This window comes from Ranitomeya imitator, chromosome 5 (genome assembly GCF_032444005.1).
Source record: "Ranitomeya imitator isolate aRanImi1 chromosome 5, aRanImi1.pri, whole genome shotgun sequence".
NCBI lineage: Eukaryota > Metazoa > Chordata > Amphibia > Anura > Dendrobatidae > Ranitomeya > Ranitomeya imitator.
The window spans coordinates 187,575,211-187,602,458 of NC_091286.1; the positions used below are offsets into that span (position 1 = coordinate 187,575,211).

At 45.4% G+C, this 27,248-nt stretch overlaps 1 protein-coding gene across 2 annotated transcripts in view; it reads left to right on the forward strand.

Annotated features, from left to right (window-relative positions):
- Positions 1-27,248, forward strand: part of KMO (kynurenine 3-monooxygenase) — an 850,240-nt gene that overhangs the window by 190,525 nt on the left and 632,467 nt on the right. The window lies entirely within an intron of this gene.

A 27,248-nucleotide genomic window follows, 5' to 3' on the forward strand; every position in this document is an offset into this window, starting at 1 on the left:
CTTCGATCTTCCTACTCTCGTTTAGTAGTTGTTGAAAACTACACTGCATTAGGCCTACAAATTGGGTATGGGGTGTAGAGAGACGGTGTGTTACACTCCAAGGTGTTCCCCAGGTTTCGTCCACATTGCTTCGATCTTCCTACTTTCGTTTAGTAGTTGTTAAAAACTACACTGCATTAGGCCTACAACTTAGGTATGGGGTGTAGAGAGACGGTGTGTTACACTCCAAGGTGTTCCCCAGGTTTCGTCCACATTGCTTCGATCTTCCTACTCTCGTTTAGTAATTGTTGAAAACTACACTGCATTAGGCCTACAAATTGGGTATGGGGTGTAGAGAGACGGTCTGTTACACTCCAAGGTGTTCCCCAGGTTTCGTCCACATTGCTTCGATCTTCCTACTCTCGTTTAGTAGTTGTTGAAAACTACACTGCATTAGGCCTACAAATTGGGTATGGGGTGTAGAGAGACGGTGTGTTACACTCCAAGGTGTTCCCCAGGTTTCCTCTCCATTGCTTGGGTCTTCCGACTCTCGTTTAGTAGTTGTTGAAAACTACACTGCATTAGGCCTACAAATTGGGTATGGGGTGTAGAGAGACGGTCTGTTACACTCCAAGGTGTTCCCCAGGTTTCCTCTCCATTGCTTCGATCTTCCGACTCTCGTTTAGTAGTTGTAGAAAACTACACTGCATTAGGCCTACAAATTGGGTATGGGGTGTAGAGAGATGGTGTGTTACACTCCAAGGTGTTCCCCAGGTTTCCTCTCCATTGCTTGGGTCTTCCGACTCTCGTTTAGTAGTTGTTGAAAACTACACTGCATTAGGCCTACAAATTGCGTATGGGGTGTAGAGAGACGGTGTGTTACACTCCAAGGTGTTCCCCAGGTTTCGTCCACATTGCTTCGATCTTCCTACTCTTGTTTAGTAGTTGTTGAAAACTACACTGCATTAGGCCTACAAATTGGGTATGGGGTGTAGAGAGACGGTGTGTTACACTCCAAGGTGTTCCCCAGGTTTCGTCCACATTGCTTCGATCTTCCTATTTTCGTTTAGTAGTTGTTGAAAACTACACTGCATTAGCCCTACAACTTGGGTATGGGGTGTAGAGAGACGGTGTGTTACACTCCAAGGTGTTCCCCAGGTTTCGTCCACATTGCTTCGATCTTCCTACTCTCGTTTAGTAATTGTAGAAAACTACGCTGCATTAGGCCTACAAATTGGGTATGGGGTGTAGAGAGACGGTCTGTTACACTCCAAGGTGTTCCCCAGGTTTCGTCCACATTGCTTCGATCTTCCTACTCTCGTTTAGTAGTTGTTGAAAACTACACTGCATTAGGCCTACAAATTGGGTACGGGGTGTAGAGAGACGGTGTTTTACACTCCAAGGTGTTCCCCAGGTTTCGTCCACATTGCTTCGATCTTCCTACTCTCGTTTAGTAGTTGTTGAAAACTACACTGCATTAGGCCTACAAATTGGGTATGGGGTGTAGAGAGACGGTGTGTTACACTCCAAGGTGTTCCCCAGGTTTCGTCCACATTGCTTCGACCTTCCTACTCTCGTTTAGTAGTTGTTGAAAACTACACTGCATTAGGCCTACAAATTGGGTATGGGTTGTAGAGAGACGGTGTGTTACACTCCAAGGTGTTCCCCAGGTTTCGTCCACATTGCTTCGATCTTCCTACTCTCGTTTAGTAGTTGTTGAAAACTACACTGCATTAGGCCTACAAATTGGCTATGGGGTGTAGAGAGACGGTGTGTTACACTCCAAGGTGTTCCCCAGGTTTCGTCCACATTGCCTTGATCTTCCTACTCTCGTTTAGTAGTTGTTGAAAACTACACTGCATTAGGCCTACAAATTGGGTATGGGGTGTAGAGAGACGGTGTGTTACACTCCAAGGTGTTCCCCAGGTTTCGTCCACATTGCTTCGATCTTACTACTCTCGTTTAGTAGTTATTGAAAACTACACTGCATTAGGCCTACAAATTGGGTATGGGGTGTAGAGAGACGGTGTGTTACACTCCAAGGTGTTCCCCAGGTTTCGTCCACATTGCTTCGATCTTCCTACTCTCGTTTAGTAGTTGTTGAAAACTACACTGCATTAGGCCTACAAATTGGGTATGGGGTGTAGAGAGACGGTGTGTTACACTCCAAGGTGTTCCCCAGGTTTCGTCCACATTGCTTCGATCTTCCTACTCTCGTTTAGTAGTTGTTGAAAACTACACTGCATTAGGCCTACAAATTGGGTATGGGGTGTAGAGAGACGGTGTGTTACACTCCAAGGTGTTCCCCAGGTTTCGTCCACATTGCTTCGATCTTCCTACTCTCGTTTAGTAGTTGTTGAAAACTACACTGCATTAGGCCTACAAATTGGGTATGGGGTGTAGAGAGACGGTGTGTTACACTCCAAGGTGTTCCCCAGGTTTCGTCCACATTGCTTCGATCTTCCTACTTTCGTTTAGTAGTTGTTAAAAACTACACTGCATTAGGCCTACAACTTAGGTATGGGGTGTAGAGAGACGGTGTGTTACACTCCAAGGTGTTCCCCAGGTTTCGTCCACATTGCTTCGATCTTCCTACTCTCGTTTAGTAGTTGTTGAAAACTACACTGCATTAGGCCTACAAATTGGGTATGGGGTGTAGAGAGACGGTCTGTTACACTCCAAGGTGTTCCCCAGGTTTCGTCCACATTGCTTCGATCTTCCTACTCTCGTTTAGTAGTTGTTGAAAACTACACTGCATTAGGCCTACAAATTGGGTATGGGGTGTAGAGAGACGGTGTGTTACACTCCAAGGTGTTCCCCAGGTTTCCTCTCCATTGCTTGGGTCTTCCGACTCTCGTTTAGTAGTTGTTGAAAACTACACTGCATTAGGCCTACAAATTGGGTATGGGGTGTAGAGAGACGGTCTGTTACACTCCAAGGTGTTCCCCAGGTTTCCTCTCCATTGCTTCGATCTTCCGACTCTCGTTTAGTAGTTGTAGAAAACTACACTGCATTAGGCCTACAAATTGGGTATGGGGTGTAGAGAGATGGTGTGTTACACTCCAAGGTGTTCCGCAGGTTTCCTCTCCATTGCTTGGGTCTTCCGACTCTCGTTTAGTAGTTGTTGAAAACTACACTGCATTAGGCCTACAAATTGCGTATGGGGTGTAGAGAGACGGTGTGTTACACTCCAAGGTGTTCCCCAGGTTTCGTCCACATTGCTTCGATCTTCCTACTCTCGTTTAGTAGTTGTTGAAAACTACACTGCATTAGGCCTACAAATTGGGTATGGGGTGTAGAGAGACGGTGTGTTACACTCCAAGGTGTTCCCCAGGTTTCGTCCACATTGCTTCGATCTTCCTATTTTCGTTTAGTAGTTGTTGAAAACTACACTGCATTAGCCCTACAACTTGGGTATGGGGTGTAGAGAGACGGTGTGTTACACTCCAAGGTGTTCCCCAGGTTTCGTCCACATTGCTTCGATCTTCCTACTCTCGTTTAGTAATTGTAGAAAACTACGCTGCATTAGGCCTACAAATTGGGTATGGGGTGTAGAGAGACGGTCTGTTACACTCCAAGGTGTTCCCCAGGTTTCGTCCACATTGCTTCGATCTTCCTACTCTCGTTTAGTAGTTGTTGAAAACTACACTGCATTAGGCCTACAAATTGGGTATGGGGTGTAGAGAGACGGGGTGTTACACTCCAAGGTGTTCCCCAGGTTTCGTCCACATTGCTTCGATCTTCCTACTCTCGTTTAGTAGTTGTTGAAAACTACACTGCATTAGGCCTACAAATTGGGTATGGGGTGTAGAGAGACGGTGTGTTACACTCCAAGGTGTTCCCCAGGTTTCGTCCACATTGCTTCGATCTTCCTACTCTCGTTTAGTAGTTGTTGAAAACTACACTGCATTAGGCCTACAAATTGGGTATGGGGTGTAGAGAGACGGTGTGTTACACTCCAAGGTGTTCCCCAGGTTTCGTCCACATTGCTTCGATCTTCCTACTCTCGTTTAGTAGTTGTTGAAAACTACACTGCATTAGGCCTACAAATTGGGTATGGGGTGTAGAGAGACGGTGTGTTACACTCCAAGGTGTTCCCCAGGTTTCGTCCACATTGCTTCGATCTTCCTATTTTCGTTTAGTAGTTGTTGAAAACTACACTGCATTAGCCCTACAACTTGGGTATGGGGTGTAGAGAGACGGTGTGTTACACTCCAAGGTGTTCCCCAGGTTTCGTCCACATTGCTTCGATCTTCCTACTCTCGTTTAGTAATTGTAGAAAACTACGCTGCATTAGGCCTACAAATTGGGTATGGGGTGTAGAGAGACGGTCTGTTACACTCCAAGGTGTTCCCCAGGTTTCGTCCACATTGCTTCGATCTTCCTACTCTCGTTTAGTAGTTGTTGAAAACTACACTGCATTAGGCCTACAAATTGGGTATGGGGTGTAGAGAGACGGGGTGTTACACTCCAAGGTGTTCCCCAGGTTTCGTCCACATTGCTTCGATCTTCCTACTCTCGTTTAGTAGTTGTTGAAAACTACACTGCATTAGGCCTACAAATTGGGTATGGGGTGTAGAGAGACGGTGTGTTACACTCCAAGGTGTTCCCCAGGTTTCGTCCACATTGCTTCGACCTTCCTACTCTCGTTTAGTAGTTGTTGAAAACTACACTGCATTAGGCCTACAAATTGGGTATGGGGTGTAGAGAGACGGTGTGTTACACTCCAAGATGTTCCCCAGGTTTCGTCCACATTGCTTCGATCTTCCTACTCTCGTTTAGTAGTTGTTGAAAACTACACTGCATTAGGCCTACAAATTGGCTATGGGGTGTAGAGAGACGGTGTGTTACACTCCAAGGTGTTCCCCAGGTTTCGTCCACATTGCCTTGATCTTCCTACTCTCGTTTAGTAGTTGTTGAAAACTACACTGCATTAGGCCTACAAATTGGGTATGGGGTGTAGAGAGACGGTGTGTTACACTCCAAGGTGTTCCCCAGGTTTCGTCCACATTGCTTCGATCTTACTACTCTCGTTTAGTAGTTGTTGAAAACTACACTGCATTAGGCCTACAAGTTGGGTATGGGGTGTAGAGAGACGGTGTGTTACACTCCAAGGTGTTCCCCAGGTTTCGTCCACATTGCTTCGATCTTCCTACTCTCGTTTAGTAGTTGTTGAAAACTACACTGCATTAGGCCTACAAATTGGGTATGGGGTATAGAGAGACGGTGTGTTACACTCCAAGGTGTTCCCCAGGTTTCGTCCACATTGCTTCGATCTTCCTACTCTCGTTTAGTAGTTATTGAAAACTACACTGCATTAGGCCTACAAATTGGGTATGGGGTGTAGAGAGACGGTGTGTTACACTCCAAGGTGTTCCCCAGGTTTCGTCCACATTGCTTCGATCTTCCTACTCTCGTTTAGTAGTTGTTGAAAACTACACTGCATTAGGCCTACAAATTGGGTATGGGGTGTAGAGAGACGGTGTGTTACACTCCAAGGTGTTCCCCAGGTTTCCTCTCCATTGCTTCGATCTTCCGACTCTCGTTTAGTAGTTATAGAAAACTACACTGCATTAGGCCTACAAATTGGGTATGGGGTGTAGAGAGATGGTGTGTTACACTCCAAGGTGTTCCCCAGGTTTCCTCTCCATTGCTTGGGTCTTCCGACTCTCGTTTAGTAGTTGTTGAAAACTACACTGCATTAGGCCTACAAATTGCGTATGGGGTGTAGAGAGACGGTGTGTTACACTCCAAGGTGTTCCCCAGGTTTCGTCCACATTGCTTCGATCTTCCTACTCTCGTTTAGTAGTTGTTGAAAACTACACTGCATTAGGCCTACAAATTGGGTATGGGGTGTAGAGAGACGGTGTGTTACACTCCAAGGTGTTCCCCAGGTTTCGTCCACATTGCTTCAATCTTCCTATTTTCGTTTAGTAGTTGTTGAAAACTACACTGCATTAGCCCTACAACTTGGGTATGGGGTGTAGAGAGACGGTGTGTTACACTCCAAGGTGTTCCCCAGGTTTCGTCCACATTGCTTCGATCTTCCTACTCTCGTTTAGTAATTGTAGAAAACTACGCTGCATTAGGCCTACAAATTGGGTATGGGGTGTAGAGAGACGGTCTGTTACACTCCAAGGTGTTCCCCAGGTTTCGTCCACATTGCTTCGATCTTCCTACTCTCGTTTAGTAGTTGTTGAAAACTACACTGCATTAGGCCTACAAATTGGGTATGGGGTGTAGAGAGACGGTGTGTTACACTCCAAGGTGTTCCCCAGGTTTCGTCCACATTGCTTCGATCTTCCTATTTTCGTTTAGTAGTTGTTGAAAACTACACTGCATTAGCCCTACAACTTGGGTATGGGGTGTAGAGAGACGGTGTGTTACACTCCAAGGTGTTCCCCAGGTTTCGTCCACATTGCTTCGATCTTCCTACTCTCGTTTAGTAATTGTAGAAAACTACGCTGCATTAGGCCTACAAATTGGGTATGGGGTGTAGAGAGACGGTGTGTTACACTCCAAGGTGTTCCCCAGGTTTCGTCCACATTGCTTCGATCTTCCTATTTTCGTTTAGTAGTTGTTGAAAACTACACTGCATTAGCCCTACAACTTGGGTATGGGGTGTAGAGAGACGGTGTGTTACACTCCAAGGTGTTCCCCAGGTTTCGTCCACATTGCTTCGATCTTCCTACTCTCGTTTAGTAATTGTAGAAAACTACGCTGCATTAGGCCTACAAATTGGGTATGGGGTGTAGAGAGACGGTCTGTTACACTCCAAGGTGTTCCCCAGGTTTCGTCCACATTGCTTCGATCTTCCTACTCTCGTTTAGTAGTTGTTGAAAACTACACTGCATTAGGCCTACAAATTGGGTACGGGGTGTAGAGAGACGGTGTTTTACACTCCAAGGTGTTCCCCAGGTTTCGTCCACATTGCTTCGATCTTCCTACTCTCGTTTAGTAGTTGTTGAAAACTACACTGCATTAGGCCTACAAATTGGGTATGGGGTGTAGAGAGACGGTGTGTTACACTCCAAGGTGTTCCCCAGGTTTCGTCCACATTGCTTCGACCTTCCTACTCTCGTTTAGTAGTTGTTGAAAACTACACTGCATTAGGCCTACAAATTGGGTATGGGTTGTAGAGAGACGGTGTGTTACACTCCAAGGTGTTCCCCAGGTTTCGTCCACATTGCTTCGATCTTCCTACTCTCGTTTAGTAGTTGTTGAAAACTACACTGCATTAGGCCTACAAATTGGCTATGGGGTGTAGAGAGACGGTGTGTTACACTCCAAGGTGTTCCCCAGGTTTCGTCCACATTGCCTTGATCTTCCTACTCTCGTTTAGTAGTTGTTGAAAACTACACTGCATTAGGCCTACAAATTGGGTATGGGGTGTAGAGAGACGGTGTGTTACACTCCAAGGTGTTCCCCAGGTTTCGTCCACATTGCTTCGATCTTACTACTCTCGTTTAGTAGTTATTGAAAACTACACTGCATTAGGCCTACAAATTGGGTATGGGGTGTAGAGAGACGGTGTGTTACACTCCAAGGTGTTCCCCAGGTTTCGTCCACATTGCTTCGATCTTCCTACTCTCGTTTAGTAGTTGTTGAAAACTACACTGCATTAGGCCTACAAATTGGGTATGGGGTGTAGAGAGACGGTGTGTTACACTCCAAGGTGTTCCCCAGGTTTCGTCCACATTGCTTCGATCTTCCTACTCTCGTTTAGTAGTTGTTGAAAACTACACTGCATTAGGCCTACAAATTGGGTATGGGGTGTAGAGAGACGGTGTGTTACACTCCAAGGTGTTCCCCAGGTTTCGTCCACATTGCTTCGATCTTCCTACTCTCGTTTAGTAGTTGTTGAAAACTACACTGCATTAGGCCTACAAATTGGGTATGGGGTGTAGAGAGACGGTGTGTTACACTCCAAGGTGTTCCCCAGGTTTCGTCCACATTGCTTCGATCTTCCTACTTTCGTTTAGTAGTTGTTAAAAACTACACTGCATTAGGCCTACAACTTAGGTATGGGGTGTAGAGAGACGGTGTGTTACACTCCAAGGTGTTCCCCAGGTTTCGTCCACATTGCTTCGATCTTCCTACTCTCGTTTAGTAGTTGTTGAAAACTACACTGCATTAGGCCTACAAATTGGGTATGGGGTGTAGAGAGACGGTCTGTTACACTCCAAGGTGTTCCCCAGGTTTCGTCCACATTGCTTCGATCTTCCTACTCTCGTTTAGTAGTTGTTGAAAACTACACTGCATTAGGCCTACAAATTGGGTATGGGGTGTAGAGAGACGGTGTGTTACACTCCAAGGTGTTCCCCAGGTTTCCTCTCCATTGCTTGGGTCTTCCGACTCTCGTTTAGTAGTTGTTGAAAACTACACTGCATTAGGCCTACAAATTGGGTATGGGGTGTAGAGAGACGGTCTGTTACACTCCAAGGTGTTCCCCAGGTTTCCTCTCCATTGCTTCGATCTTCCGACTCTCGTTTAGTAGTTGTAGAAAACTACACTGCATTAGGCCTACAAATTGGGTATGGGGTGTAGAGAGATGGTGTGTTACACTCCAAGGTGTTCCGCAGGTTTCCTCTCCATTGCTTGGGTCTTCCGACTCTCGTTTAGTAGTTGTTGAAAACTACACTGCATTAGGCCTACAAATTGCGTATGGGGTGTAGAGAGACGGTGTGTTACACTCCAAGGTGTTCCCCAGGTTTCGTCCACATTGCTTCGATCTTCCTACTCTCGTTTAGTAGTTGTTGAAAACTACACTGCATTAGGCCTACAAATTGGGTATGGGGTGTAGAGAGACGGTGTGTTACACTCCAAGGTGTTCCCCAGGTTTCGTCCACATTGCTTCGATCTTCCTATTTTCGTTTAGTAGTTGTTGAAAACTACACTGCATTAGCCCTACAACTTGGGTATGGGGTGTAGAGAGACGGTGTGTTACACTCCAAGGTGTTCCCCAGGTTTCGTCCACATTGCTTCGATCTTCCTACTCTCGTTTAGTAATTGTAGAAAACTACGCTGCATTAGGCCTACAAATTGGGTATGGGGTGTAGAGAGACGGTCTGTTACACTCCAAGGTGTTCCCCAGGTTTCGTCCACATTGCTTCGATCTTCCTACTCTCGTTTAGTAGTTGTTGAAAACTACACTGCATTAGGCCTACAAATTGGGTATGGGGTGTAGAGAGACGGGGTGTTACACTCCAAGGTGTTCCCCAGGTTTCGTCCACATTGCTTCGATCTTCCTACTCTCGTTTAGTAGTTGTTGAAAACTACACTGCATTAGGCCTACAAATTGGGTATGGGGTGTAGAGAGACGGTGTGTTACACTCCAAGGTGTTCCCCAGGTTTCGTCCACATTGCTTCGATCTTCCTACTCTCGTTTAGTAGTTGTTGAAAACTACACTGCATTAGGCCTACAAATTGGGTATGGGGTGTAGAGAGACGGTGTGTTACACTCCAAGGTGTTCCCCAGGTTTCGTCCACATTGCTTCGATCTTCCTACTCTCGTTTAGTAGTTGTTGAAAACTACACTGCATTAGGCCTACAAATTGGGTATGGGGTGTAGAGAGACGGTGTGTTACACTCCAAGGTGTTCCCCAGGTTTCGTCCACATTGCTTCGATCTTCCTATTTTCGTTTAGTAGTTGTTGAAAACTACACTGCATTAGCCCTACAACTTGGGTATGGGGTGTAGAGAGACGGTGTGTTACACTCCAAGGTGTTCCCCAGGTTTCGTCCACATTGCTTCGATCTTCCTACTCTCGTTTAGTAATTGTAGAAAACTACGCTGCATTAGGCCTACAAATTGGGTATGGGGTGTAGAGAGACGGTCTGTTACACTCCAAGGTGTTCCCCAGGTTTCGTCCACATTGCTTCGATCTTCCTACTCTCGTTTAGTAGTTGTTGAAAACTACACTGCATTAGGCCTACAAATTGGGTATGGGGTGTAGAGAGACGGGGTGTTACACTCCAAGGTGTTCCCCAGGTTTCGTCCACATTGCTTCGATCTTCCTACTCTCGTTTAGTAGTTGTTGAAAACTACACTGCATTAGGCCTACAAATTGGGTATGGGGTGTAGAGAGACGGTGTGTTACACTCCAAGGTGTTCCCCAGGTTTCGTCCACATTGCTTCGACCTTCCTACTCTCGTTTAGTAGTTGTTGAAAACTACACTGCATTAGGCCTACAAATTGGGTATGGGGTGTAGAGAGACGGTGTGTTACACTCCAAGGTGTTCCCCAGGTTTCGTCCACATTGCTTCGATCTTCCTACTCTCGTTTAGTAGTTGTTGAAAACTACACTGCATTAGGCCTACAAATTGGCTATGGGGTGTAGAGAGACGGTGTGTTACACTCCAAGGTGTTCCCCAGGTTTCGTCCACATTGCCTTGATCTTCCTACTCTCGTTTAGTAGTTGTTGAAAACTACACTGCATTAGGCCTACAAATTGGGTATGGGGTGTAGAGAGACGGTGTGTTACACTCCAAGGTGTTCCCCAGGTTTCGTCCACATTGCTTCGATCTTACTACTCTCGTTTAGTAGTTGTTGAAAACTACACTGCATTAGGCCTACAAGTTGGGTATGGGGTGTAGAGAGACGGTGTGTTACACTCCAAGGTGTTCCCCAGGTTTCGTCCACATTGCTTCGATCTTCCTACTCTCGTTTAGTAGTTGTTGAAAACTACACTGCATTAGGCCTACAAATTGGGTATGGGGTATAGAGAGACGGTGTGTTACACTCCAAGGTGTTCCCCAGGTTTCGTCCACATTGCTTCGATCTTCCTACTCTCGTTTAGTAGTTATTGAAAACTACACTGCATTAGGCCTACAAATTGGGTATGGGGTGTAGAGAGACGGTGTGTTACACTCCAAGGTGTTCCCCAGGTTTCGTCCACATTGCTTCGATCTTCCTACTCTCGTTTAGTAGTTGTTGAAAACTACACTGCATTAGGCCTACAAATTGGGTATGGGGTGTAGAGAGACGGTGTGTTACACTCCAAGGTGTTCCCCAGGTTTCCTCTCCATTGCTTCGATCTTCCGACTCTCGTTTAGTAGTTATAGAAAACTACACTGCATTAGGCCTACAAATTGGGTATGGGGTGTAGAGAGATGGTGTGTTACACTCCAAGGTGTTCCCCAGGTTTCCTCTCCATTGCTTGGGTCTTCCGACTCTCGTTTAGTAGTTGTTGAAAACTACACTGCATTAGGCCTACAAATTGCGTATGGGGTGTAGAGAGACGGTGTGTTACACTCCAAGGTGTTCCCCAGGTTTCGTCCACATTGCTTCGATCTTCCTACTCTCGTTTAGTAGTTGTTGAAAACTACACTGCATTAGGCCTACAAATTGGGTATGGGGTGTAGAGAGACGGTGTGTTACACTCCAAGGTGTTCCCCAGGTTTCGTCCACATTGCTTCGATCTTCCTATTTTCGTTTAGTAGTTGTTGAAAACTACACTGCATTAGCCCTACAACTTGGGTATGGGGTGTAGAGAGACGGTGTGTTACACTCCAAGGTGTTCCCCAGGTTTCGTCCACATTGCTTCGATCTTCCTACTCTCGTTTAGTAATTGTAGAAAACTACGCTGCATTAGGCCTACAAATTGGGTATGGGGTGTAGAGAGACGGTCTGTTACACTCCAAGGTGTTCCCCAGGTTTCGTCCACATTGCTTCGATCTTCCTACTCTCGTTTAGTAGTTGTTGAAAACTACACTGCATTAGGCCTACAAATTGGGTATGGGGTGTAGAGAGACGGTGTGTTACACTCCAAGGTGTTCCCCAGGTTTCGTCCACATTGCTTCGATCTTCCTATTTTCGTTTAGTAGTTGTTGAAAACTACACTGCATTAGCCCTACAACTTGGGTATGGGGTGTAGAGAGACGGTGTGTTACACTCCAAGGTGTTCCCCAGGTTTCGTCCACATTGCTTCGATCTTCCTACTCTCGTTTAGTAATTGTAGAAAACTACGCTGCATTAGGCCTACAAATTGGGTATGGGGTGTAGAGAGACGGTGTGTTACACTCCAAGGTGTTCCCCAGGTTTCGTCCACATTGCTTCGATCTTCCTATTTTCGTTTAGTAGTTGTTGAAAACTACACTGCATTAGCCCTACAACTTGGGTATGGGGTGTAGAGAGACGGTGTGTTACACTCCAAGGTGTTCCCCAGGTTTCGTCCACATTGCTTCGATCTTCCTACTCTCGTTTAGTAATTGTAGAAAACTACGCTGCATTAGGCCTACAAATTGGGTATGGGGTGTAGAGAGACGGTCTGTTACACTCCAAGGTGTTCCCCAGGTTTCGTCCACATTGCTTCGATCTTCCTACTCTCGTTTAGTAGTTGTTGAAAACTACACTGCATTAGGCCTACAAATTGGGTATGGGGTGTAGAGAGACGGTGTGTTACACTCCAAGGTGTTCCCCAGGTTTCGTCCACATTGCTTCGATCTTCCTATTTTCGTTTAGTAGTTGTTGAAAACTACACTGCATTAGCCCTACAACTTGGGTATGGGGTGTAGAGAGACGGTGTGTTACACTCCAAGGTGTTCCCCAGGTTTCGTCCACATTGCTTCGATCTTCCTACTCTCGTTTAGTAATTGTAGAAAACTACGCTGCATTAGGCCTACAAATTGGGTATGGGGTGTAGAGAGACGGTCTGTTACACTCCAAGGTGTTCCCCAGGTTTCGTCCACATTGCTTCGATCTTCCTACTCTCGTTTAGTAGTTGTTGAAAACTACACTGCATTAGGCCTACAAATTGGGTATGGGGTGTAGAGAGACGGTGTGTTACACTCCAAGGTGTTCCCCAGGTTTCGTCCACATTGCTTCGACCTTCCTACTCTCGTTTAGTAGTTGTTGAAAACTACACTGCATTAGGCCTACAAATTGGGTATGGGGTGTAGAGAGACGGTGTGTTACACTCCAAGGTGTTCCCCAGGTTTCGTCCACATTGCTTCGATCTTCCTACTCTCGTTTAGTAGTTGTTGAAAACTACACTGCATTAGGCCTACAAATTGGCTATGGGGTGTAGAGAGACGGTGTGTTACACTCCAAGGTGTTCCCCAGGTTTCGTCCACATTGCCTTGATCTTCCTACTCTCGTTTAGTAGTTGTTGAAAACTACACTGCATTAGGCCTACAATTTGGGTATGGGGTGTAGAGAGACGGTGTGTTACACTCCAAGGTGTTCCCCAGGTTTCGTCCACATTGCTTCGATCTTACTACTCTCGTTTAGTAGTTGTTGAAAACTACACTGCATTAGGCCTACAAATTGGGTATGGGGTGTAGAGAGACGGTGTGTTACACTCCAAGGTGTTCCCCAGGTTTCGTCCACATTGCTTCGATCTTCCTACTCTCGTTTAGTAGTTGTTGAAAACTACACTGCATTAGGCCTACAAATTGGGTATGGGGTATAGAGAGACGGTGTGTTACACTCCAAGGTGTTCCCCAGGTTTCGTCCACATTGCTTCGATCTTCCTACTCTCGTTTAGTAGTTATTGAAAACTACACTGCATTAGGCCTACAAATTGGGTATCGGGTGTAGAGAGACGGTGTGTTACACTCCAAGGTGTTCCCCAGGTTTCGTCCACATTGCTTCGATCTTCCTACTCTCGTTTAGTAGTTGTTGAAAACTACACTGCATTAGGCCTACAAATTGGGTATGGGGTGTAGAGAGACGGTGTGTTACACTCCAAGGTGTTCCCCAGGTTTCGTCCACATTGCTTCGATCTTCCTACTCTCGTTTAGTAGTTGTTGAAAACTACACTGCATTAGGCCTACAAATTGGGTATGGGGTGTAGAGAGACGGTGTGTTACACTCCAAGGTGTTCCCCAGGTTTCCTCTCCATTGCTTGGGTTTTCCGACTCTCGTTTAGTAGTTGTTGAAAACTACACTGCATTAGGCCTACAAATTGGGTATGGGGTGTAGAGAGACGGTGTGTTACACTCCAAGGTGTTCCCCAGGTTTCGTCCACATTGCTTCGATCTTCCTACTCTCGTTTAGTAGTTGTTGAAAACTACACTGCATTAGGCCTACAAATTGGGTATGGGGTGTAGAGAGACGGTGTGTTACACTCCAAGGTGTTCCCCAGGTTTCGTCCACATTGCTTCGATCTTCCTACTCTTGTTTAGTAGTTGTTGAAAACTACACTGCATTAGGCCTACAAATTGGGTATGGGGTATAGAGAGACGGTGTGTTACACTCCAAGGTGTTCCTCAGGTTTCGTCCACATTGCTTCGATCTTCCTACTCTCGTTTAGTAGTTATTGAAAACTACACTGCATTAGGCCTACAAATTGGGTATGGGGTGTAGAGAGACGGTGTGTTACACTCCAAGGTGTTCCCCAGGTTTCGTCCACATTGCTTCGATCTTCCTACTCTCGTTTAGTAGTTGTTGAAAACTACACTGCATTAGGCCTACAAATTGGGTATGGGGTGTAGAGAGACGGTGTGTTACACTCCAAGGTGTTCCCCAGGTTTCGTCCACATTGCTTCGATCTTCCTACTCTCGTTTAGTAGTTGTTGAAAACTACACTGCATTAGGCCTACAAATTGGGTATGGGGTGTAGAGAGACGGTGTGTTACACTCCAAGGTGTTCCCCAGGTTTCCTCTCCATTGCTTGGGTTTTCCGACTCTCGTTTAGTAGTTGTTGAAAACTACACTGCATTAGGCCTAAAAATTGGGTATGGGGTGTAGAGAGACGGTGTGTTACACTCCAAGGTGTTCCCCAGGTTTCGTCCACATTGCTTCAATCTTCCTACTCTCGTTTAGTAGTTGTTGAAAACTACACTGCATTAGGCCTACAAATTGGGTATGGGGTGTAGAGAGACGGTGTGTTACACTCCAAGGTGTTCCCCAGGTTTCGTCCACATTGCTTCGATCTTCCTACTCTTGTTTAGTAGTTGTTGAAAACTACACTGCATTAGGCCTACAAATTGGGTATGGGGTGTAGAGAGACGGTGTGTTACACTCCAAGGTGTTCCCCAGGTTTCGTCCACATTGCTTCGATCTTCCTACTCTCGTTTAGTATTTGTTGAAAACTACACTGCATTAGGCCTACAAATTGGGTATGGGGTGTAGAGAGACGGTGTGTTACACTCCAAGGTTTTCCCCAGGTTTCGTCCACATTGCTTCGATCTTCCTACTCTCGTTTAGTAGTTGTTGAAAACTACACTGCATTAGGCCTACAAATTGGGTATGGGGTGTAGAGAGACGGTGTGTTACACTCCAAGGTGTTCCCCAGGTTTCGTCCACATTGCTTCGATCTTCCTACTCTCGTTTAGTAGTTGTTGAAAACTACACTGCATTAGGCCTAAAAATTGGGTATGGGGTGTAGAGAGACGGTGTGTTACACTCCAAGGTGTTCCCCAGGTTTCGTCCACATTGCTTTGATCTTCCTACTCTCGTTTAGTAGTTGTTGAAAACTACACTGCATTAGGCCTACAAATTGGGTATGGGGTGTAGAGAGACGGTGTGTTACACTCCAAGGTGTTCCCCAGGTTTCGTCCACATTGCTTCGATCTTACTACTCTCGTTTAGTAGTTGTTGAAAACTACACTGCATTAGGCCTACAAATTGGGTATGGGGTGTAGAGAGACGGTGTGTTACACCCCAAGGTGTTCCCCAGTTTTCCTCTCCATTGCTTGGGTCTTCCGACTCTCGTTTAGTAGTTGTTGAAAACTACACTGCATTAGGCCTACAAATTGGGTATGGGGTGTAGAGAGACGGTGTGTTACACTCCAAGGTGTTCCCCAGGTTTCGTCCACATTGCTTCGATCTTCCTACTCTCGTTTAGTAGTTGTTGAAAACTACACTGCATTAGGCCTACAAATTGGGTATGGGGTGTAGAGAGACGATGTGTTACACTCCAAGGTGTTCCCCAGGTTTCGTCCACATTGCTTCGATTTTCCTACTCTCGTTTAGTAGTTGTTGAAAACTACACTGCATTAGTCCTACAAATTGGGTATGGGGTGTAGAGAGACGGTGTGTTACACTCCAAGGTGTTCCCCAGGTTTCGTCCACATTGCTTCGATCTTCCTACTCTCGTTTAGTAGTTGTTGAAAACTACACTGCATTAGGCCTACAAATTGGGTATGGGGTGTAGAGAGATGGTGTGTTACACTCCAAGGTGTTCCCCAGGTTTCGACCACATTGCTTCGATCTTCCTACTCTCGTTTAGTAGTTGTTGAAAACTACACTGCATTAGGCCTACAAATTGGGTATGGGGTGTAGAGAGACGGTGTGTTACACTCCAAGGTGTTCCCCAGGTTTCGTCCACATTGCTTCGATCTTCCTACTCTCGTTTAGTAGTTGTTGAAAACTACACTGCATTAGGCCTACAAATTGGGTATGGGGTGTAGAGAGATGGTGTGTTACACTCCAAGGTGTTCCCCAGGTTTCCTCTCCATTGCTTCAATCTTCCGACTCTCGTTTAGTAGTTGTTGAAAACTACACTGCATTAGGCCTACAAATTGGGTATGGGGTGTAGAAAGACGGTGTGTTACACTCCAAGGTGTTCCCCAGGTTTCCTCTCTATTGCTTGGGTCTTCCGACTCTCGTTTAGTAGTTGTTGAAAACTACACTGCATTAGGCCTACAAATTGGGTATGGGGTGTAGAGACGGTGTGTTCCACTCCAAGGTGTTCCCCAGGTTTCCTCTCCATTGCTTCAATCTTCCGACTCTCGTTTAGTAGTTGTTGAAAACTTCATTGCATTAGGCCTACAAATTGGGTATGGGGTGTAGAGACGGTGTCTTCCGCTCCAAGGTGTTCTCCAGGTTTCCTCTCCATTGCTTCAATCTTAAAGCTCTTGTTTATTAGTTGTTGAAAACAACACTACATTAGGCCTACAAGTTGGGTCTGGGTCGTAGAGACGGTGTCTGCCGCTCCAAGGTGTTCTCCAGGTTGCCACATAATCGAAGCTGCATAGAGCCTATTTTGTAATTTTATGCCTACAAAGTCTTTCTGCGGTCCCTCCTTCCAATTGTCCTCCACTGAGCACAACAATGCAGAACGTGTACCCATGTAACCTTTTTAAAACCAGCGTCGAGCCAACTTTGTGGTTTAAGGCCTACTTGTAGTGTCTGGCTGCGCCACTCAATACAGCTGTCCTCTTTACAAAAAATGATCTACAATTATCTGGTTTTCAGCCTATCGGAATTTTAAAACTGCAGTGGGCCTGCTAGTTGGGTTGGGGCCTTCTATCTGTGTCTGCCGCTCCTTGCTGTTCTCCTACAGTGAACAAAGCTGTGCCGCCTGTTTACTACTCTTGCCAATTTTGAACTGCATTTAGACAGATTTGGGCCTACTCTCTGTGTCAGCCTCTCATTCCAGTTGTCCTCCACTGAACAAAACAATGCCCCCTGGTTAGTCCTGTTACCAATTTTGAACTGCATTTAGCCCACTTTATTCTTTGGGCCTATATCTGTGTTTCCTCCTCATCCTGCCCATTGCCCAGCCAGTAATATATAAGTCTGCTGGTACATTGACCCATAACGCAACATTCCCCGTGCACGCTACACTGCAAGATTGTGACCCTGCTGAAAGTCAGGTTCCCCTTCCCGCATACCATACCACCTTACACGGGAACAAAGAGGAAGGTGCAGATTCCTTCATCAGGTGGGGGGAGGAATACTCGTTGGCGACGTCACTGGCACAGGGCCTCTCATAGTACGCAAAAGTGTTGCTGCCGGTGGGAGGCGCCCCCGCAGTGCAAACACACTGCTGTACTTTGAGGGGCCCTGTGCCAGTGCCAATGCCAACGAGTGGGCCCCCCCTGCTTGCTCAGGATCACAGCACTTGCAAAGTTGAAATACTTACCTCTCCCTGCTCCACTGCCGTGACGTGGTCCAGATTTACTGGGCCCACTAATTACTTGAACCAGCCCTACCCCCCACAACTTTAGCCAAATTACCCCCAATTTCAAGTGCCTTCCAATTATTATAAGCTAAATTACGATTGACAAGCTTCTGTAACAAGAATGGATGTTTTTGCCATTAAAATGGGCAGTGTAGGTGTTTTCCTGACCTCCACTCACTGCCGACTATGCTCCCCCATTGACTTGCATTGGGTTTCGTGTTTCGGTCGATACCCGACTTTTCGCGATAATCGGCCGATTCCACTCGACTCGACTTTTAAGATAGTCGGGTTTCGCGAAACACGGCTCCACTCTAAAAAGGTCAAGGTCGCTCAACCCTACATTGGATCATTCAGAGATCCACAATGAACTTCTGGAGTGAGTTTGCTGCACTGAAAGTAAAGGGGCCGAATAATATTGCACACCCCACCTTTCAGTTTTTTTGATTTCCACAAAAATTTTAAATAACCAATGAATTTCATTCAACTTCACAATTGTGTTTCAGTTGTTGTTGATTCTTCATCAAAAATTTACATTTGGTGTCTTTATGTTTGAAGCATGATATGTGGGACAAGGTTGAAAAGTTCCAGGGGGCAAATACTTTCGCCAGGCACTGTATATCAATATATATATATATTTATATATATATATAAAAGAAAAATTGGAGGCAGCACACTGTTTGTAGTGAAAAACAGCTATTTATTCAGCCCAGAAAGCGACGTTTCGGTCCCAACAGGAACCTTTCTCAAGCAGTGAACATGTGAAAGTGCCAGGTATATAAAGAGTATACATAATTATAATCGTTTGCATTAATCATCATTGTAAGAGCATGTATTTACTTTATAATTGACATCTATCTGACAACCAAAAAAAACACTAAACCCTAAAAATTACCTTTAATGAATAATCTTAAAATCTTAATAGATGATTAAATACATAATAACTACCAACATCAAAAACCAAAAAAGCTTAGGTCCGAGCGGGGTAGAAAGAGCAGCCAAAATATCACAGGAACTTTTTTAATAAGAATATTCCCAAGAAAGTCCCTATTGGTTACCCTAATAAAGCTAACACCTTCCTAACAGCGGAGGTTGGCACCCTAAAATTCGATGTGGCGCCCCCGCTCAACGTAGGCTGTCCCTTCTTGCCCTAAAGGGCCCTAACACCTACCCACGCCCAAACCTACACACCATACACACATGGACCTAGGTCACACTAAGAATGTGAATAACTACAAACAAGGCAGCAGGATAATACTGCACCAGCTAATACACCTACAAAAATATAGCATATTAGTATGTACCCTATGAACTCCACTTGTATATCTAGAGACCAAGCTGATCTACACTCAATACACTTTATCAGGAATAAATGATTGCCTCTCCAATCAGCAAAATGCAAAATATAAAGGGGATCTGCCTATAGTTTTAACCTACTGTCTTCACTAAGATACAAGATCAGTTAGCTATGGCCTAGTGATAACCATGGCAGAGAATACAGATTCAAAATAAACAGGGGAAATTCAAAGTTATCAATGACCAAAGGGTACAGAGGAGCACAAGTCTCCTATGCTCAATGATTAGAGATCATCATAATACAGAGACCTCTTGTGTATATAGCAACATACCACTACCTTCATTAGCATATATAGTACATTTGCTATGACCTAGACATAATCAAAGCAGACATGAGTAAATAGAGGGCTTCAGATAGATAGAGAATATTTTTGGTTATTCGTGACCATTATATTGCACATAAATAAATTTCCATCAACATCTATCAGATAGATAATACAGTGTGTCTCATATCTGTAAAAAATATAACCAACATATATAGAAGCCCATAAGGATCAAGCCATATCATTAGTCTCTCATGGTTCTAGTGCTACACATTTAAGTACCTATAATATTGCTGTAGAAAAAGTACTATACACAGTCTGCTATGATCAAAAATAGACTTATCAAGCCATTGCTCCTAGATCCCAAATGATCCCCTGAGGAGCCCCTAGACTGGGAAGGGGCGAAACGCGTAGGGATAGTGATATGGGACTCATTACGTCACATGTATTCAGATAAGTCTAAGTCAGATAGGTCAATGACCTATATTTACCTTCATTTGCGGTGAGGCGCCCTCTGCTGGCTGTTCCTGGAGCGTGGGAACTTTCCTAGAAAGCTCCCAGGCTCGAGTTCATATAAGGACAACCAGCAGAGGGCACCTCACCGCAAATGAAGGTAAATACCTTCATTCTCCGGGGTTTTGCAGCAAGGAGCAGCTGCATTAGCAGAGCTCCTGGCTGCAAATTTTTTTAACCCCTTCAGATGGATTTACATCGTGGGACCTTACAGATCTTCGGAAGGTATGTATATTGTTGGTTTATTATTTTTACTTTGTTACAGAGCGAGGGTCTTCAGAAGGATTGAGCGAAGAATAAATTATTACAACAACCTTTGCTTTTATTTCATTAAAATAATTTTTATTAATGTGCGTGTGTCTTTTTTAACCCTTTACTAGTATTGGATAAATAATGGATAGGTGTCATAATTGACGCCTCTCCATTATTAATCTGGCTTAATGTCACCTCACAATAGCAAGGTGACATTAACCCTTCATTACCCCATATCCCACTGCTACACGGGAATGGGAAGAGAGTGGCCAAGTGCCAGAATAGGTGCATCCTCCAGATGTGCCTTTTCTGGGGTGGCTGGGGGCAGATGTTTTTAGCCCGGGGGGGGGCAATAACTATGGACCCTCTCCAGGCTATTAATATCTGCCCTCAGTCACTGGCTTTACCACTCTGGCGGAGAAAATTGCGAGGGAGCCCACGCCAATTTTTTCCGCCATTTATCCCTTTAATTTAATAGCTAGAACGGCCAAATTTTGCATATACACACTACTAACATTAGTAGTGAGGAATATGCAAAAAAAATGGTGATATGAGATGGTTTACTGTATGTAAAACATGTCTCATATCATGTCGGGTTTAGGAAGGAGATAGCAAAAGCCGGCAATTGAATTACCGGCTTTAAAGCTATCTAGCGCTGGATGAAATAATAATATATATACATATATGTGTCTACTGACATATATATATACCTATTCTATGTGTACACATTTATTCTATCTATTCTATTGTAAGCTGTCAGTGTGATTTTACTGTACACCGCACTGCATTACCGGCTTTTCTCTCTAACACCGCTGCGCATTTCTCGCAAGTCACACTGCTAGTCCGTGTGTAATCCGTATTTTTGGGGCTTCCATAGACTTTCATTGGCGTTTTTTTTGCGCAATACGGTGACAAACGCAGCATGCTGCGATTTTCTACGGCCATAGAAAGCCGTATAATACTGATCAGTAAAATACGGCAGATAGGAGCAGGGGCATAGAGAATAATTGGGACGTTTGTTAGGCGAGTTTTACGGACGTATTTTATGCGCTCATACGTCCGTAATACTCGCTAGTGTGACTCCAGCCTTAGTGTGACCTAGGTCCATGTGTGTATGGTGTGTAGGTTTGGGCGTGGGTAGGTGTTAGGGCCCTTTACATACAGTAAACCATCTCATATCCCTTCTTTTATTACATATTCCTCTTTAGTAATGTAAGAAGTGTCTTGTTGTAAAATTTGGGGTCTCTAGCTATTAAATTAAAGGGTTAAATCGTGGAAAAAATTGGCATGGGCTCCCGCGCAATTTTCTCTGCCAGAGTGGGAAAGCCAGTGACTGAGGGCAGATATTAATAGCCTGGAGAGGGTCCATGGTTATTGCCCCCCTTCCCCTGGCTAAAAACATCTGCCTATTCTGGCACTTAGCCTCTCTCTTCCCACTCCCGTGTAGGGGTGGGATATGGGGTAATGAAGGGTTAATGTCACCTTGCTATTATTATGACACCTATCCACCTATCCTAATTATGACACCTATCCATTATTAATCCAATAGTACGAAATGGTTAATAAAACGCACACACATTATTACAAAGTATTTTAATGAAATAAAGACACAGGTTGTTTTAGTATTTTATTATACTCTTAATCCACCTGAAGCCCCTTGTCACCTGAAACAAAGTTAAACAAAACAAACAACAATATTCCATACCTTCTGTCGGTCAGTCTTGTCCCACGCTGTAAATCCATCTGAATGGGTTAAATCATTTTACACCCAGGAGCTCTGCTAATGCAGCTGTGCTCCTGACTGTAAAACTTGGTGAATGAATGGAAAGTAGGGGAATGTACTGTAGTTACCACGAGTCGCGGTGATGCGCCCTCTGTTGGATGAACTCATTTGAACTCGAGCGTGGGAAAATATTCTGAAAAGTTCCCAGGCTCGAGTTCATATGAATTCATCCAGCAGAGGACGTATCACCGCAACTCGAGGTAACTACAGTACATTCCCCTGCATTCCATTTATTCAACAAGTTTTACAGTCAGGAGCACAGCTGCATTAGCAGAGCTCCTGGGTGTAAAATGATTTAACCCCTTCAGATGGATTTACTGCGTGGGACAAGACTGTAACGACGGAAGGTATGGAATATTGTTGTTTGTTTTGTTTAACTTTGTTTCAGGTGACAAGGGTCTTCAGGTGGATTAAGAGTATAAAAAAATATTAAAACACCATGTGTCTTTATTTCATTAAAATACTTTTTAATAATGTGTGTGTGTTTTATTAACCATTTCGTACTATTGGATTAATAATGGATAGGTGTCATAATTGACGCCTCTCCATTATTAACCTGGCTACATGTCACCTTACAATAGCAAGGTGACATTAACCCTTTATTACCCATATCCCACTGCTATAGGGGAGTGCGAAGAGAGAGGCTAAGTGCCAGAATAGGCGCATCTTCCAGATGTGGCTTTTCTGGGGTGGCTGGGGGCAGATGTTTTGTGCCAGGGGGGCAATATCCATGGTCCCTCACTGGGCTATGTGTCCAGCATTCTGCCCCCAGAGCTCCAGCATTCTGCCCCAGTGTGTCCAGCATTCTGCCCCCAGTGCTCCAGCATTCTGCCCCAGTGTGTCCAGCATTCTGTCCCCAGTGCTCCAGCATTCTGCCCCAGTGTGTCCAGCATTCTGCCCCCAGTGCTCCAGCATTCTGCCCCCAGTGTCTCCAGCATTCTGCCCCCAGTGCTCCAGCATTCTGCCCCCAGTGTGTCCAGCAATCTGCCCCCAGTGTCTCCAGCATTCTGCCCCAGTGTGTCCAGCATTCTGCCCCCAGTGCTCCAGCATTCTGCTCCAGTGTGTCCAGCATTCTGGCTCCAGTGCTCCAGCATTCTGCCCCCAGTGTCTCCAGCATTCTGCCCCCAGTGCTCCAGCATTCTGCCCCAGTGTGTCCAGCATTCTGCTCCCAGTGCTCCAGCATTCTGCCCCAGTGTGTCCAGCATTCTGCCCCCAGTGCTCCAGCATTCTGCCCCAGTGTCTCCAGCATTCTGCCCCCAGTGTCTCCAGCATTCTGCCCCCAGTGTGTCCAGCATTCTGCCCCAGTGCTCCAGCATTCAGCCCCATTATGTTCAGCATTCTGCCCCCAGTGCTCCAGCATTCTGCCCCCAGTGTCTCCAGCATTCTGCCCCCAGTGCTCCAGCGTTCTGCCCCCAGTGTGTCCAGCAATCTGCCCCCAGTGTCTCCAGCATTCTGCCCCCAGTGTCTCCAACATTCTGCCCCCAGTGTGTCCAGCATTCTGCCCCCAGTGTGTCCAGCATTCTGCCCCAGTGTGTCCAGCATTCTGCCCCCAGTGTCTCCAGCATTCTGCCTCCAGTGTGTCCAGCATTCTGCCCCCAGTGTGTCCAGCATTCTGCCCCCAGTGTGTCCAGCATTCTGCCCCCAGTGTGTCCAGCATTCTGCCCCCATGTGTCCAGCATTCTGCCCAAGTGTCTCCAGCATTCTGCCCCCAGTGCTCCAGCATTCTGCCCAAAGTGCTCCAGCATTATGCCCCCAGTGTGTCCAGCATTCTGCCCCCCGCCCCGTGTCTCAAGCATTCTGCCCTGGCCCCCCCGGATCGCCGCTCTCAATAATACAAATAAAAAAGTTCTTCATATCTGCCCACGCTCCTGCGGCGAAGGTAAAGCTCCCTCCACTCAGCTGAAGCGCGCACTTGCCGGCAACTGACACTGACGTCAGACACTGTCAACGTGCGCGCTGCGGCTAATGTCAGCTGCCAGCCTCCGATTGGCTGGCAGCTGTTAACTATTGACGTGCGGGCCCGCACCCGCACGTCAATAGTGTTGCAGCAGCGCCACTAAGGGCCCGATTTAGCCTGCCAGTAGGGGCCCGGTGAGCAGATGAGACGGGGCCCGTTGCGGGCCCCCACTGCCTACCGGGCCCCATACGCCAGTCAGGGTAGTAATGCCCTGATGGCGGCCCTGCATATATATATATAATCTAGAGACATATGTAGAGTGAGGTCTCTCTATATTATATATGTATACTAAAATAAATATGCTATGAAATATAGCAGAAAGAGGAAAAGATAAAAGCTTAATTCCTATGGTTGTGCAATGCTGGTGCTTGTGACACTGATGCCATCTCTGTCTCATCAGTAGTCCGTGCATGTTCTGCATCTCAATAAGATAACGTTCACATTTGCGTTGTTGGGCGCAGCGTCGTCGACGCAACCAACAACGCAATACACAACGCTGCGGTTTTTGACGCATGCGTTGACATAAACTAGCAATATTCCTGAAATTTGGTGCAGGGAAAACGCTACAAGTAGCGTTCTCCGCGCCCTGTCTGGTGCGTCAAACTGACGCATGTGTCGTAAACCGCAATACAACGCATACCGGTGCATGTCCATGCGCCCCCATGTTAAAGATAGGGGCGCATGACGCATGCGTCGGTATGCGTCGACGACGCTGTGCCCAACAACGCAAATGTGAACGTAGCCTTAGATGTAGCAGCTTAAAGCTGGAGGAAGGATAGCAGTGAGGGGTTTGGGTGGGTTTTTGAGTGTGTGTAGGAGGTGCTGGCTTACAGGCCTCTGTAGTAGATGGAACTTGTAGTAATAGAACACAGGAAGCCAGGACAAAGGAAGTTGTCGATTAACCACATCAGAGCTGCAACCAGCCACGAAAACGTGCTGCTAGAACATTATAAAAGGTACTGTAATATTGCTAAATTAACATAATGGATGTAAAGTGAGGCACTTAGTAGCAAGACTTATGAAAAAAATAGTTATGGTACTGGTCAAACTCATTGATTTACATTACAAAAAGGATTAGCTTGCTACAATATATAGTCATTTAGGATTAAAATCAAAACTAGTTTTGGACCACTTATTGAAGTACATACGTGGTCAAAATTGTTGGTACCCCTCGTTTAATGACAGAAAAACCCACAATGGTCACAGAAATAACTTGAATCTGACAAACATAATAATAAATAATAAATCTATGACAATGAACAAATAATAATAATAATCTTAATTTTTATATATAGCGCTAACATATTCCGCAGCGCTTTACAGTTTGCACACATTGTCACCACTGTTCCCGATAGGGCTCACAATCTAAATTCCCTATCAGTATGTCTTTGGAATGTGGGAGGAAACCGGAGTGCCCGGAGGAAACCCACGCAAACACGGGGAGAACATACAAACTCCTTGCAGATGGTGTCCAAGGTGGGATTAGAACCCAGGACTCCAGCGCTGCAAGGCTGCAGTGCTATCCACTGAAATGAAACTCAGACATTGCTTTTCAACCATGCTTCCACAGAATAAAAAAAAAATAAAACTCATGAAATAGGCCTGGACAGAAATGATGGTACCCTTAAAGGGACTCTGTCACCTGAATTTGGCGGGACTGGTTTTGGCTCATATGGGCGGAGTTTTCGGGTGTTTGATTCACCCTTTCCTTACCCGCTGGCTGCATGCTGGCTGCAATATTGGATTGAAGTTCATTCTCTGTCCTCCATAGTACACGCCTGCGCAAAGCAATCTTGCCTTGTGCAGGCGTGTACTATGGAGGACAGAGAATGAACTTCAATCCAATATTGCAGCCAGCATGCAGCCAGCGGGTAAGGAAAGGGTGAATCAAACACCCAAAAACTCCGCCCATATGAGCCAAAACCAGTCCCGCCAAATTCAGGTGACAGAGTCCCTTTAAGGGTACCATCATTTCTGTCCAGGCCTATTTCATGAGTTTTATTTTTTTTAAATTCTGTGGAAGCAGCCTTGCAGCGCTGGAGTCCTGGGAAAACTCCGCCCATATGACCCAAAACCAGTCCCGCCAAATTAAGGTGACAGGTTCCCTTTAACATATTTTGTTGCACAACCTTTTGAGACAATCACTGCAATCAAGCGATTCCTGTAACTGTCAATGAGACTTTTGCACCTCTCGACAGGTATTTTGTCCCACTCATCAAGAGCAAACTGCTCCAGTTGTCTCGTGTTTGAAGGCTGCCTTTTCCAGACGGCATGTTTCAGCTCATTCCAAAGATGCTCAATAGGATTTAGGTCAGGGCTCATAGAAGGGCACTTCAGAATAGTCCAATGTTTTCCTCTTAGCCATTCTTGGATGTTTTTAGCTGTGTGTTTTGGGTAATTATCCTGTTATAAGACCCATGACCTTTGACTGGACCAAGCTTTCTGACACTGGGCAGCACAATTCTCTCTAGAATCCCTTGATAGTCTTGAGATTTCATTGTACCTTACACAGATTCTAGACACCCTGTGTCAGATGCAGTAAAGCAGCCACAAAACATAAGAGCCTCCTCCATCATTTTCTTGATATGCTTCATTTTTCCATCTGTGAACATAGAGCTGATGTGCCTTGCCAAAATGTTTAATTTTTGTCTCATCTGTCTATAGGACATTCTCCCAGAAGCTTTGTGGCTTGTCAACATGTAGTAGTCTGCCTTTTTTTCTGATTTTTCTTTCAACAATGGTGTCCTTCTTGGTCGTCTCCCATGAAGTCCACTTTGGCTCATACAACGACGGATGGTGCCCTCTGACACTGATGTTCCTTGAGCTTGAAGTTCACCTTTAATCTGTTTAGAAGTTTTTCTGGGCTCTTTTATTACCATTTGTATTTTCTGTCTTTTTGATTTGTTATCAATTTTCCTCTTGCCGCTACGTCCAGGGAGTTTGGCTACAGTCACATGGATCCTAAATTTCTGAATAATATGTGCATCTGTAGTCACAATAACATCAAGCTGCTTGGAGATGGTCTTATAAATATTACCTTTAACATGTTTGTCAATAATTTCCTTTCTAATCTCCTGAGACAACTCTTTCCTTCGCTTCCTATGGTCTCTGTTGAGGTAGATACACACCATGTCACCAAACAGCACAATGAGTATCTGTAGCCCTATAAACAGGCCCACTCACTGATTCCAAGATTGTAGACACCTGTGATGCTAATTAGTGGACACACCGTGATTTAACATGTCCCTTTTGTCATTTTATTTTCGGGGTTACCATCATTTCTGTCCAGGCCTATTT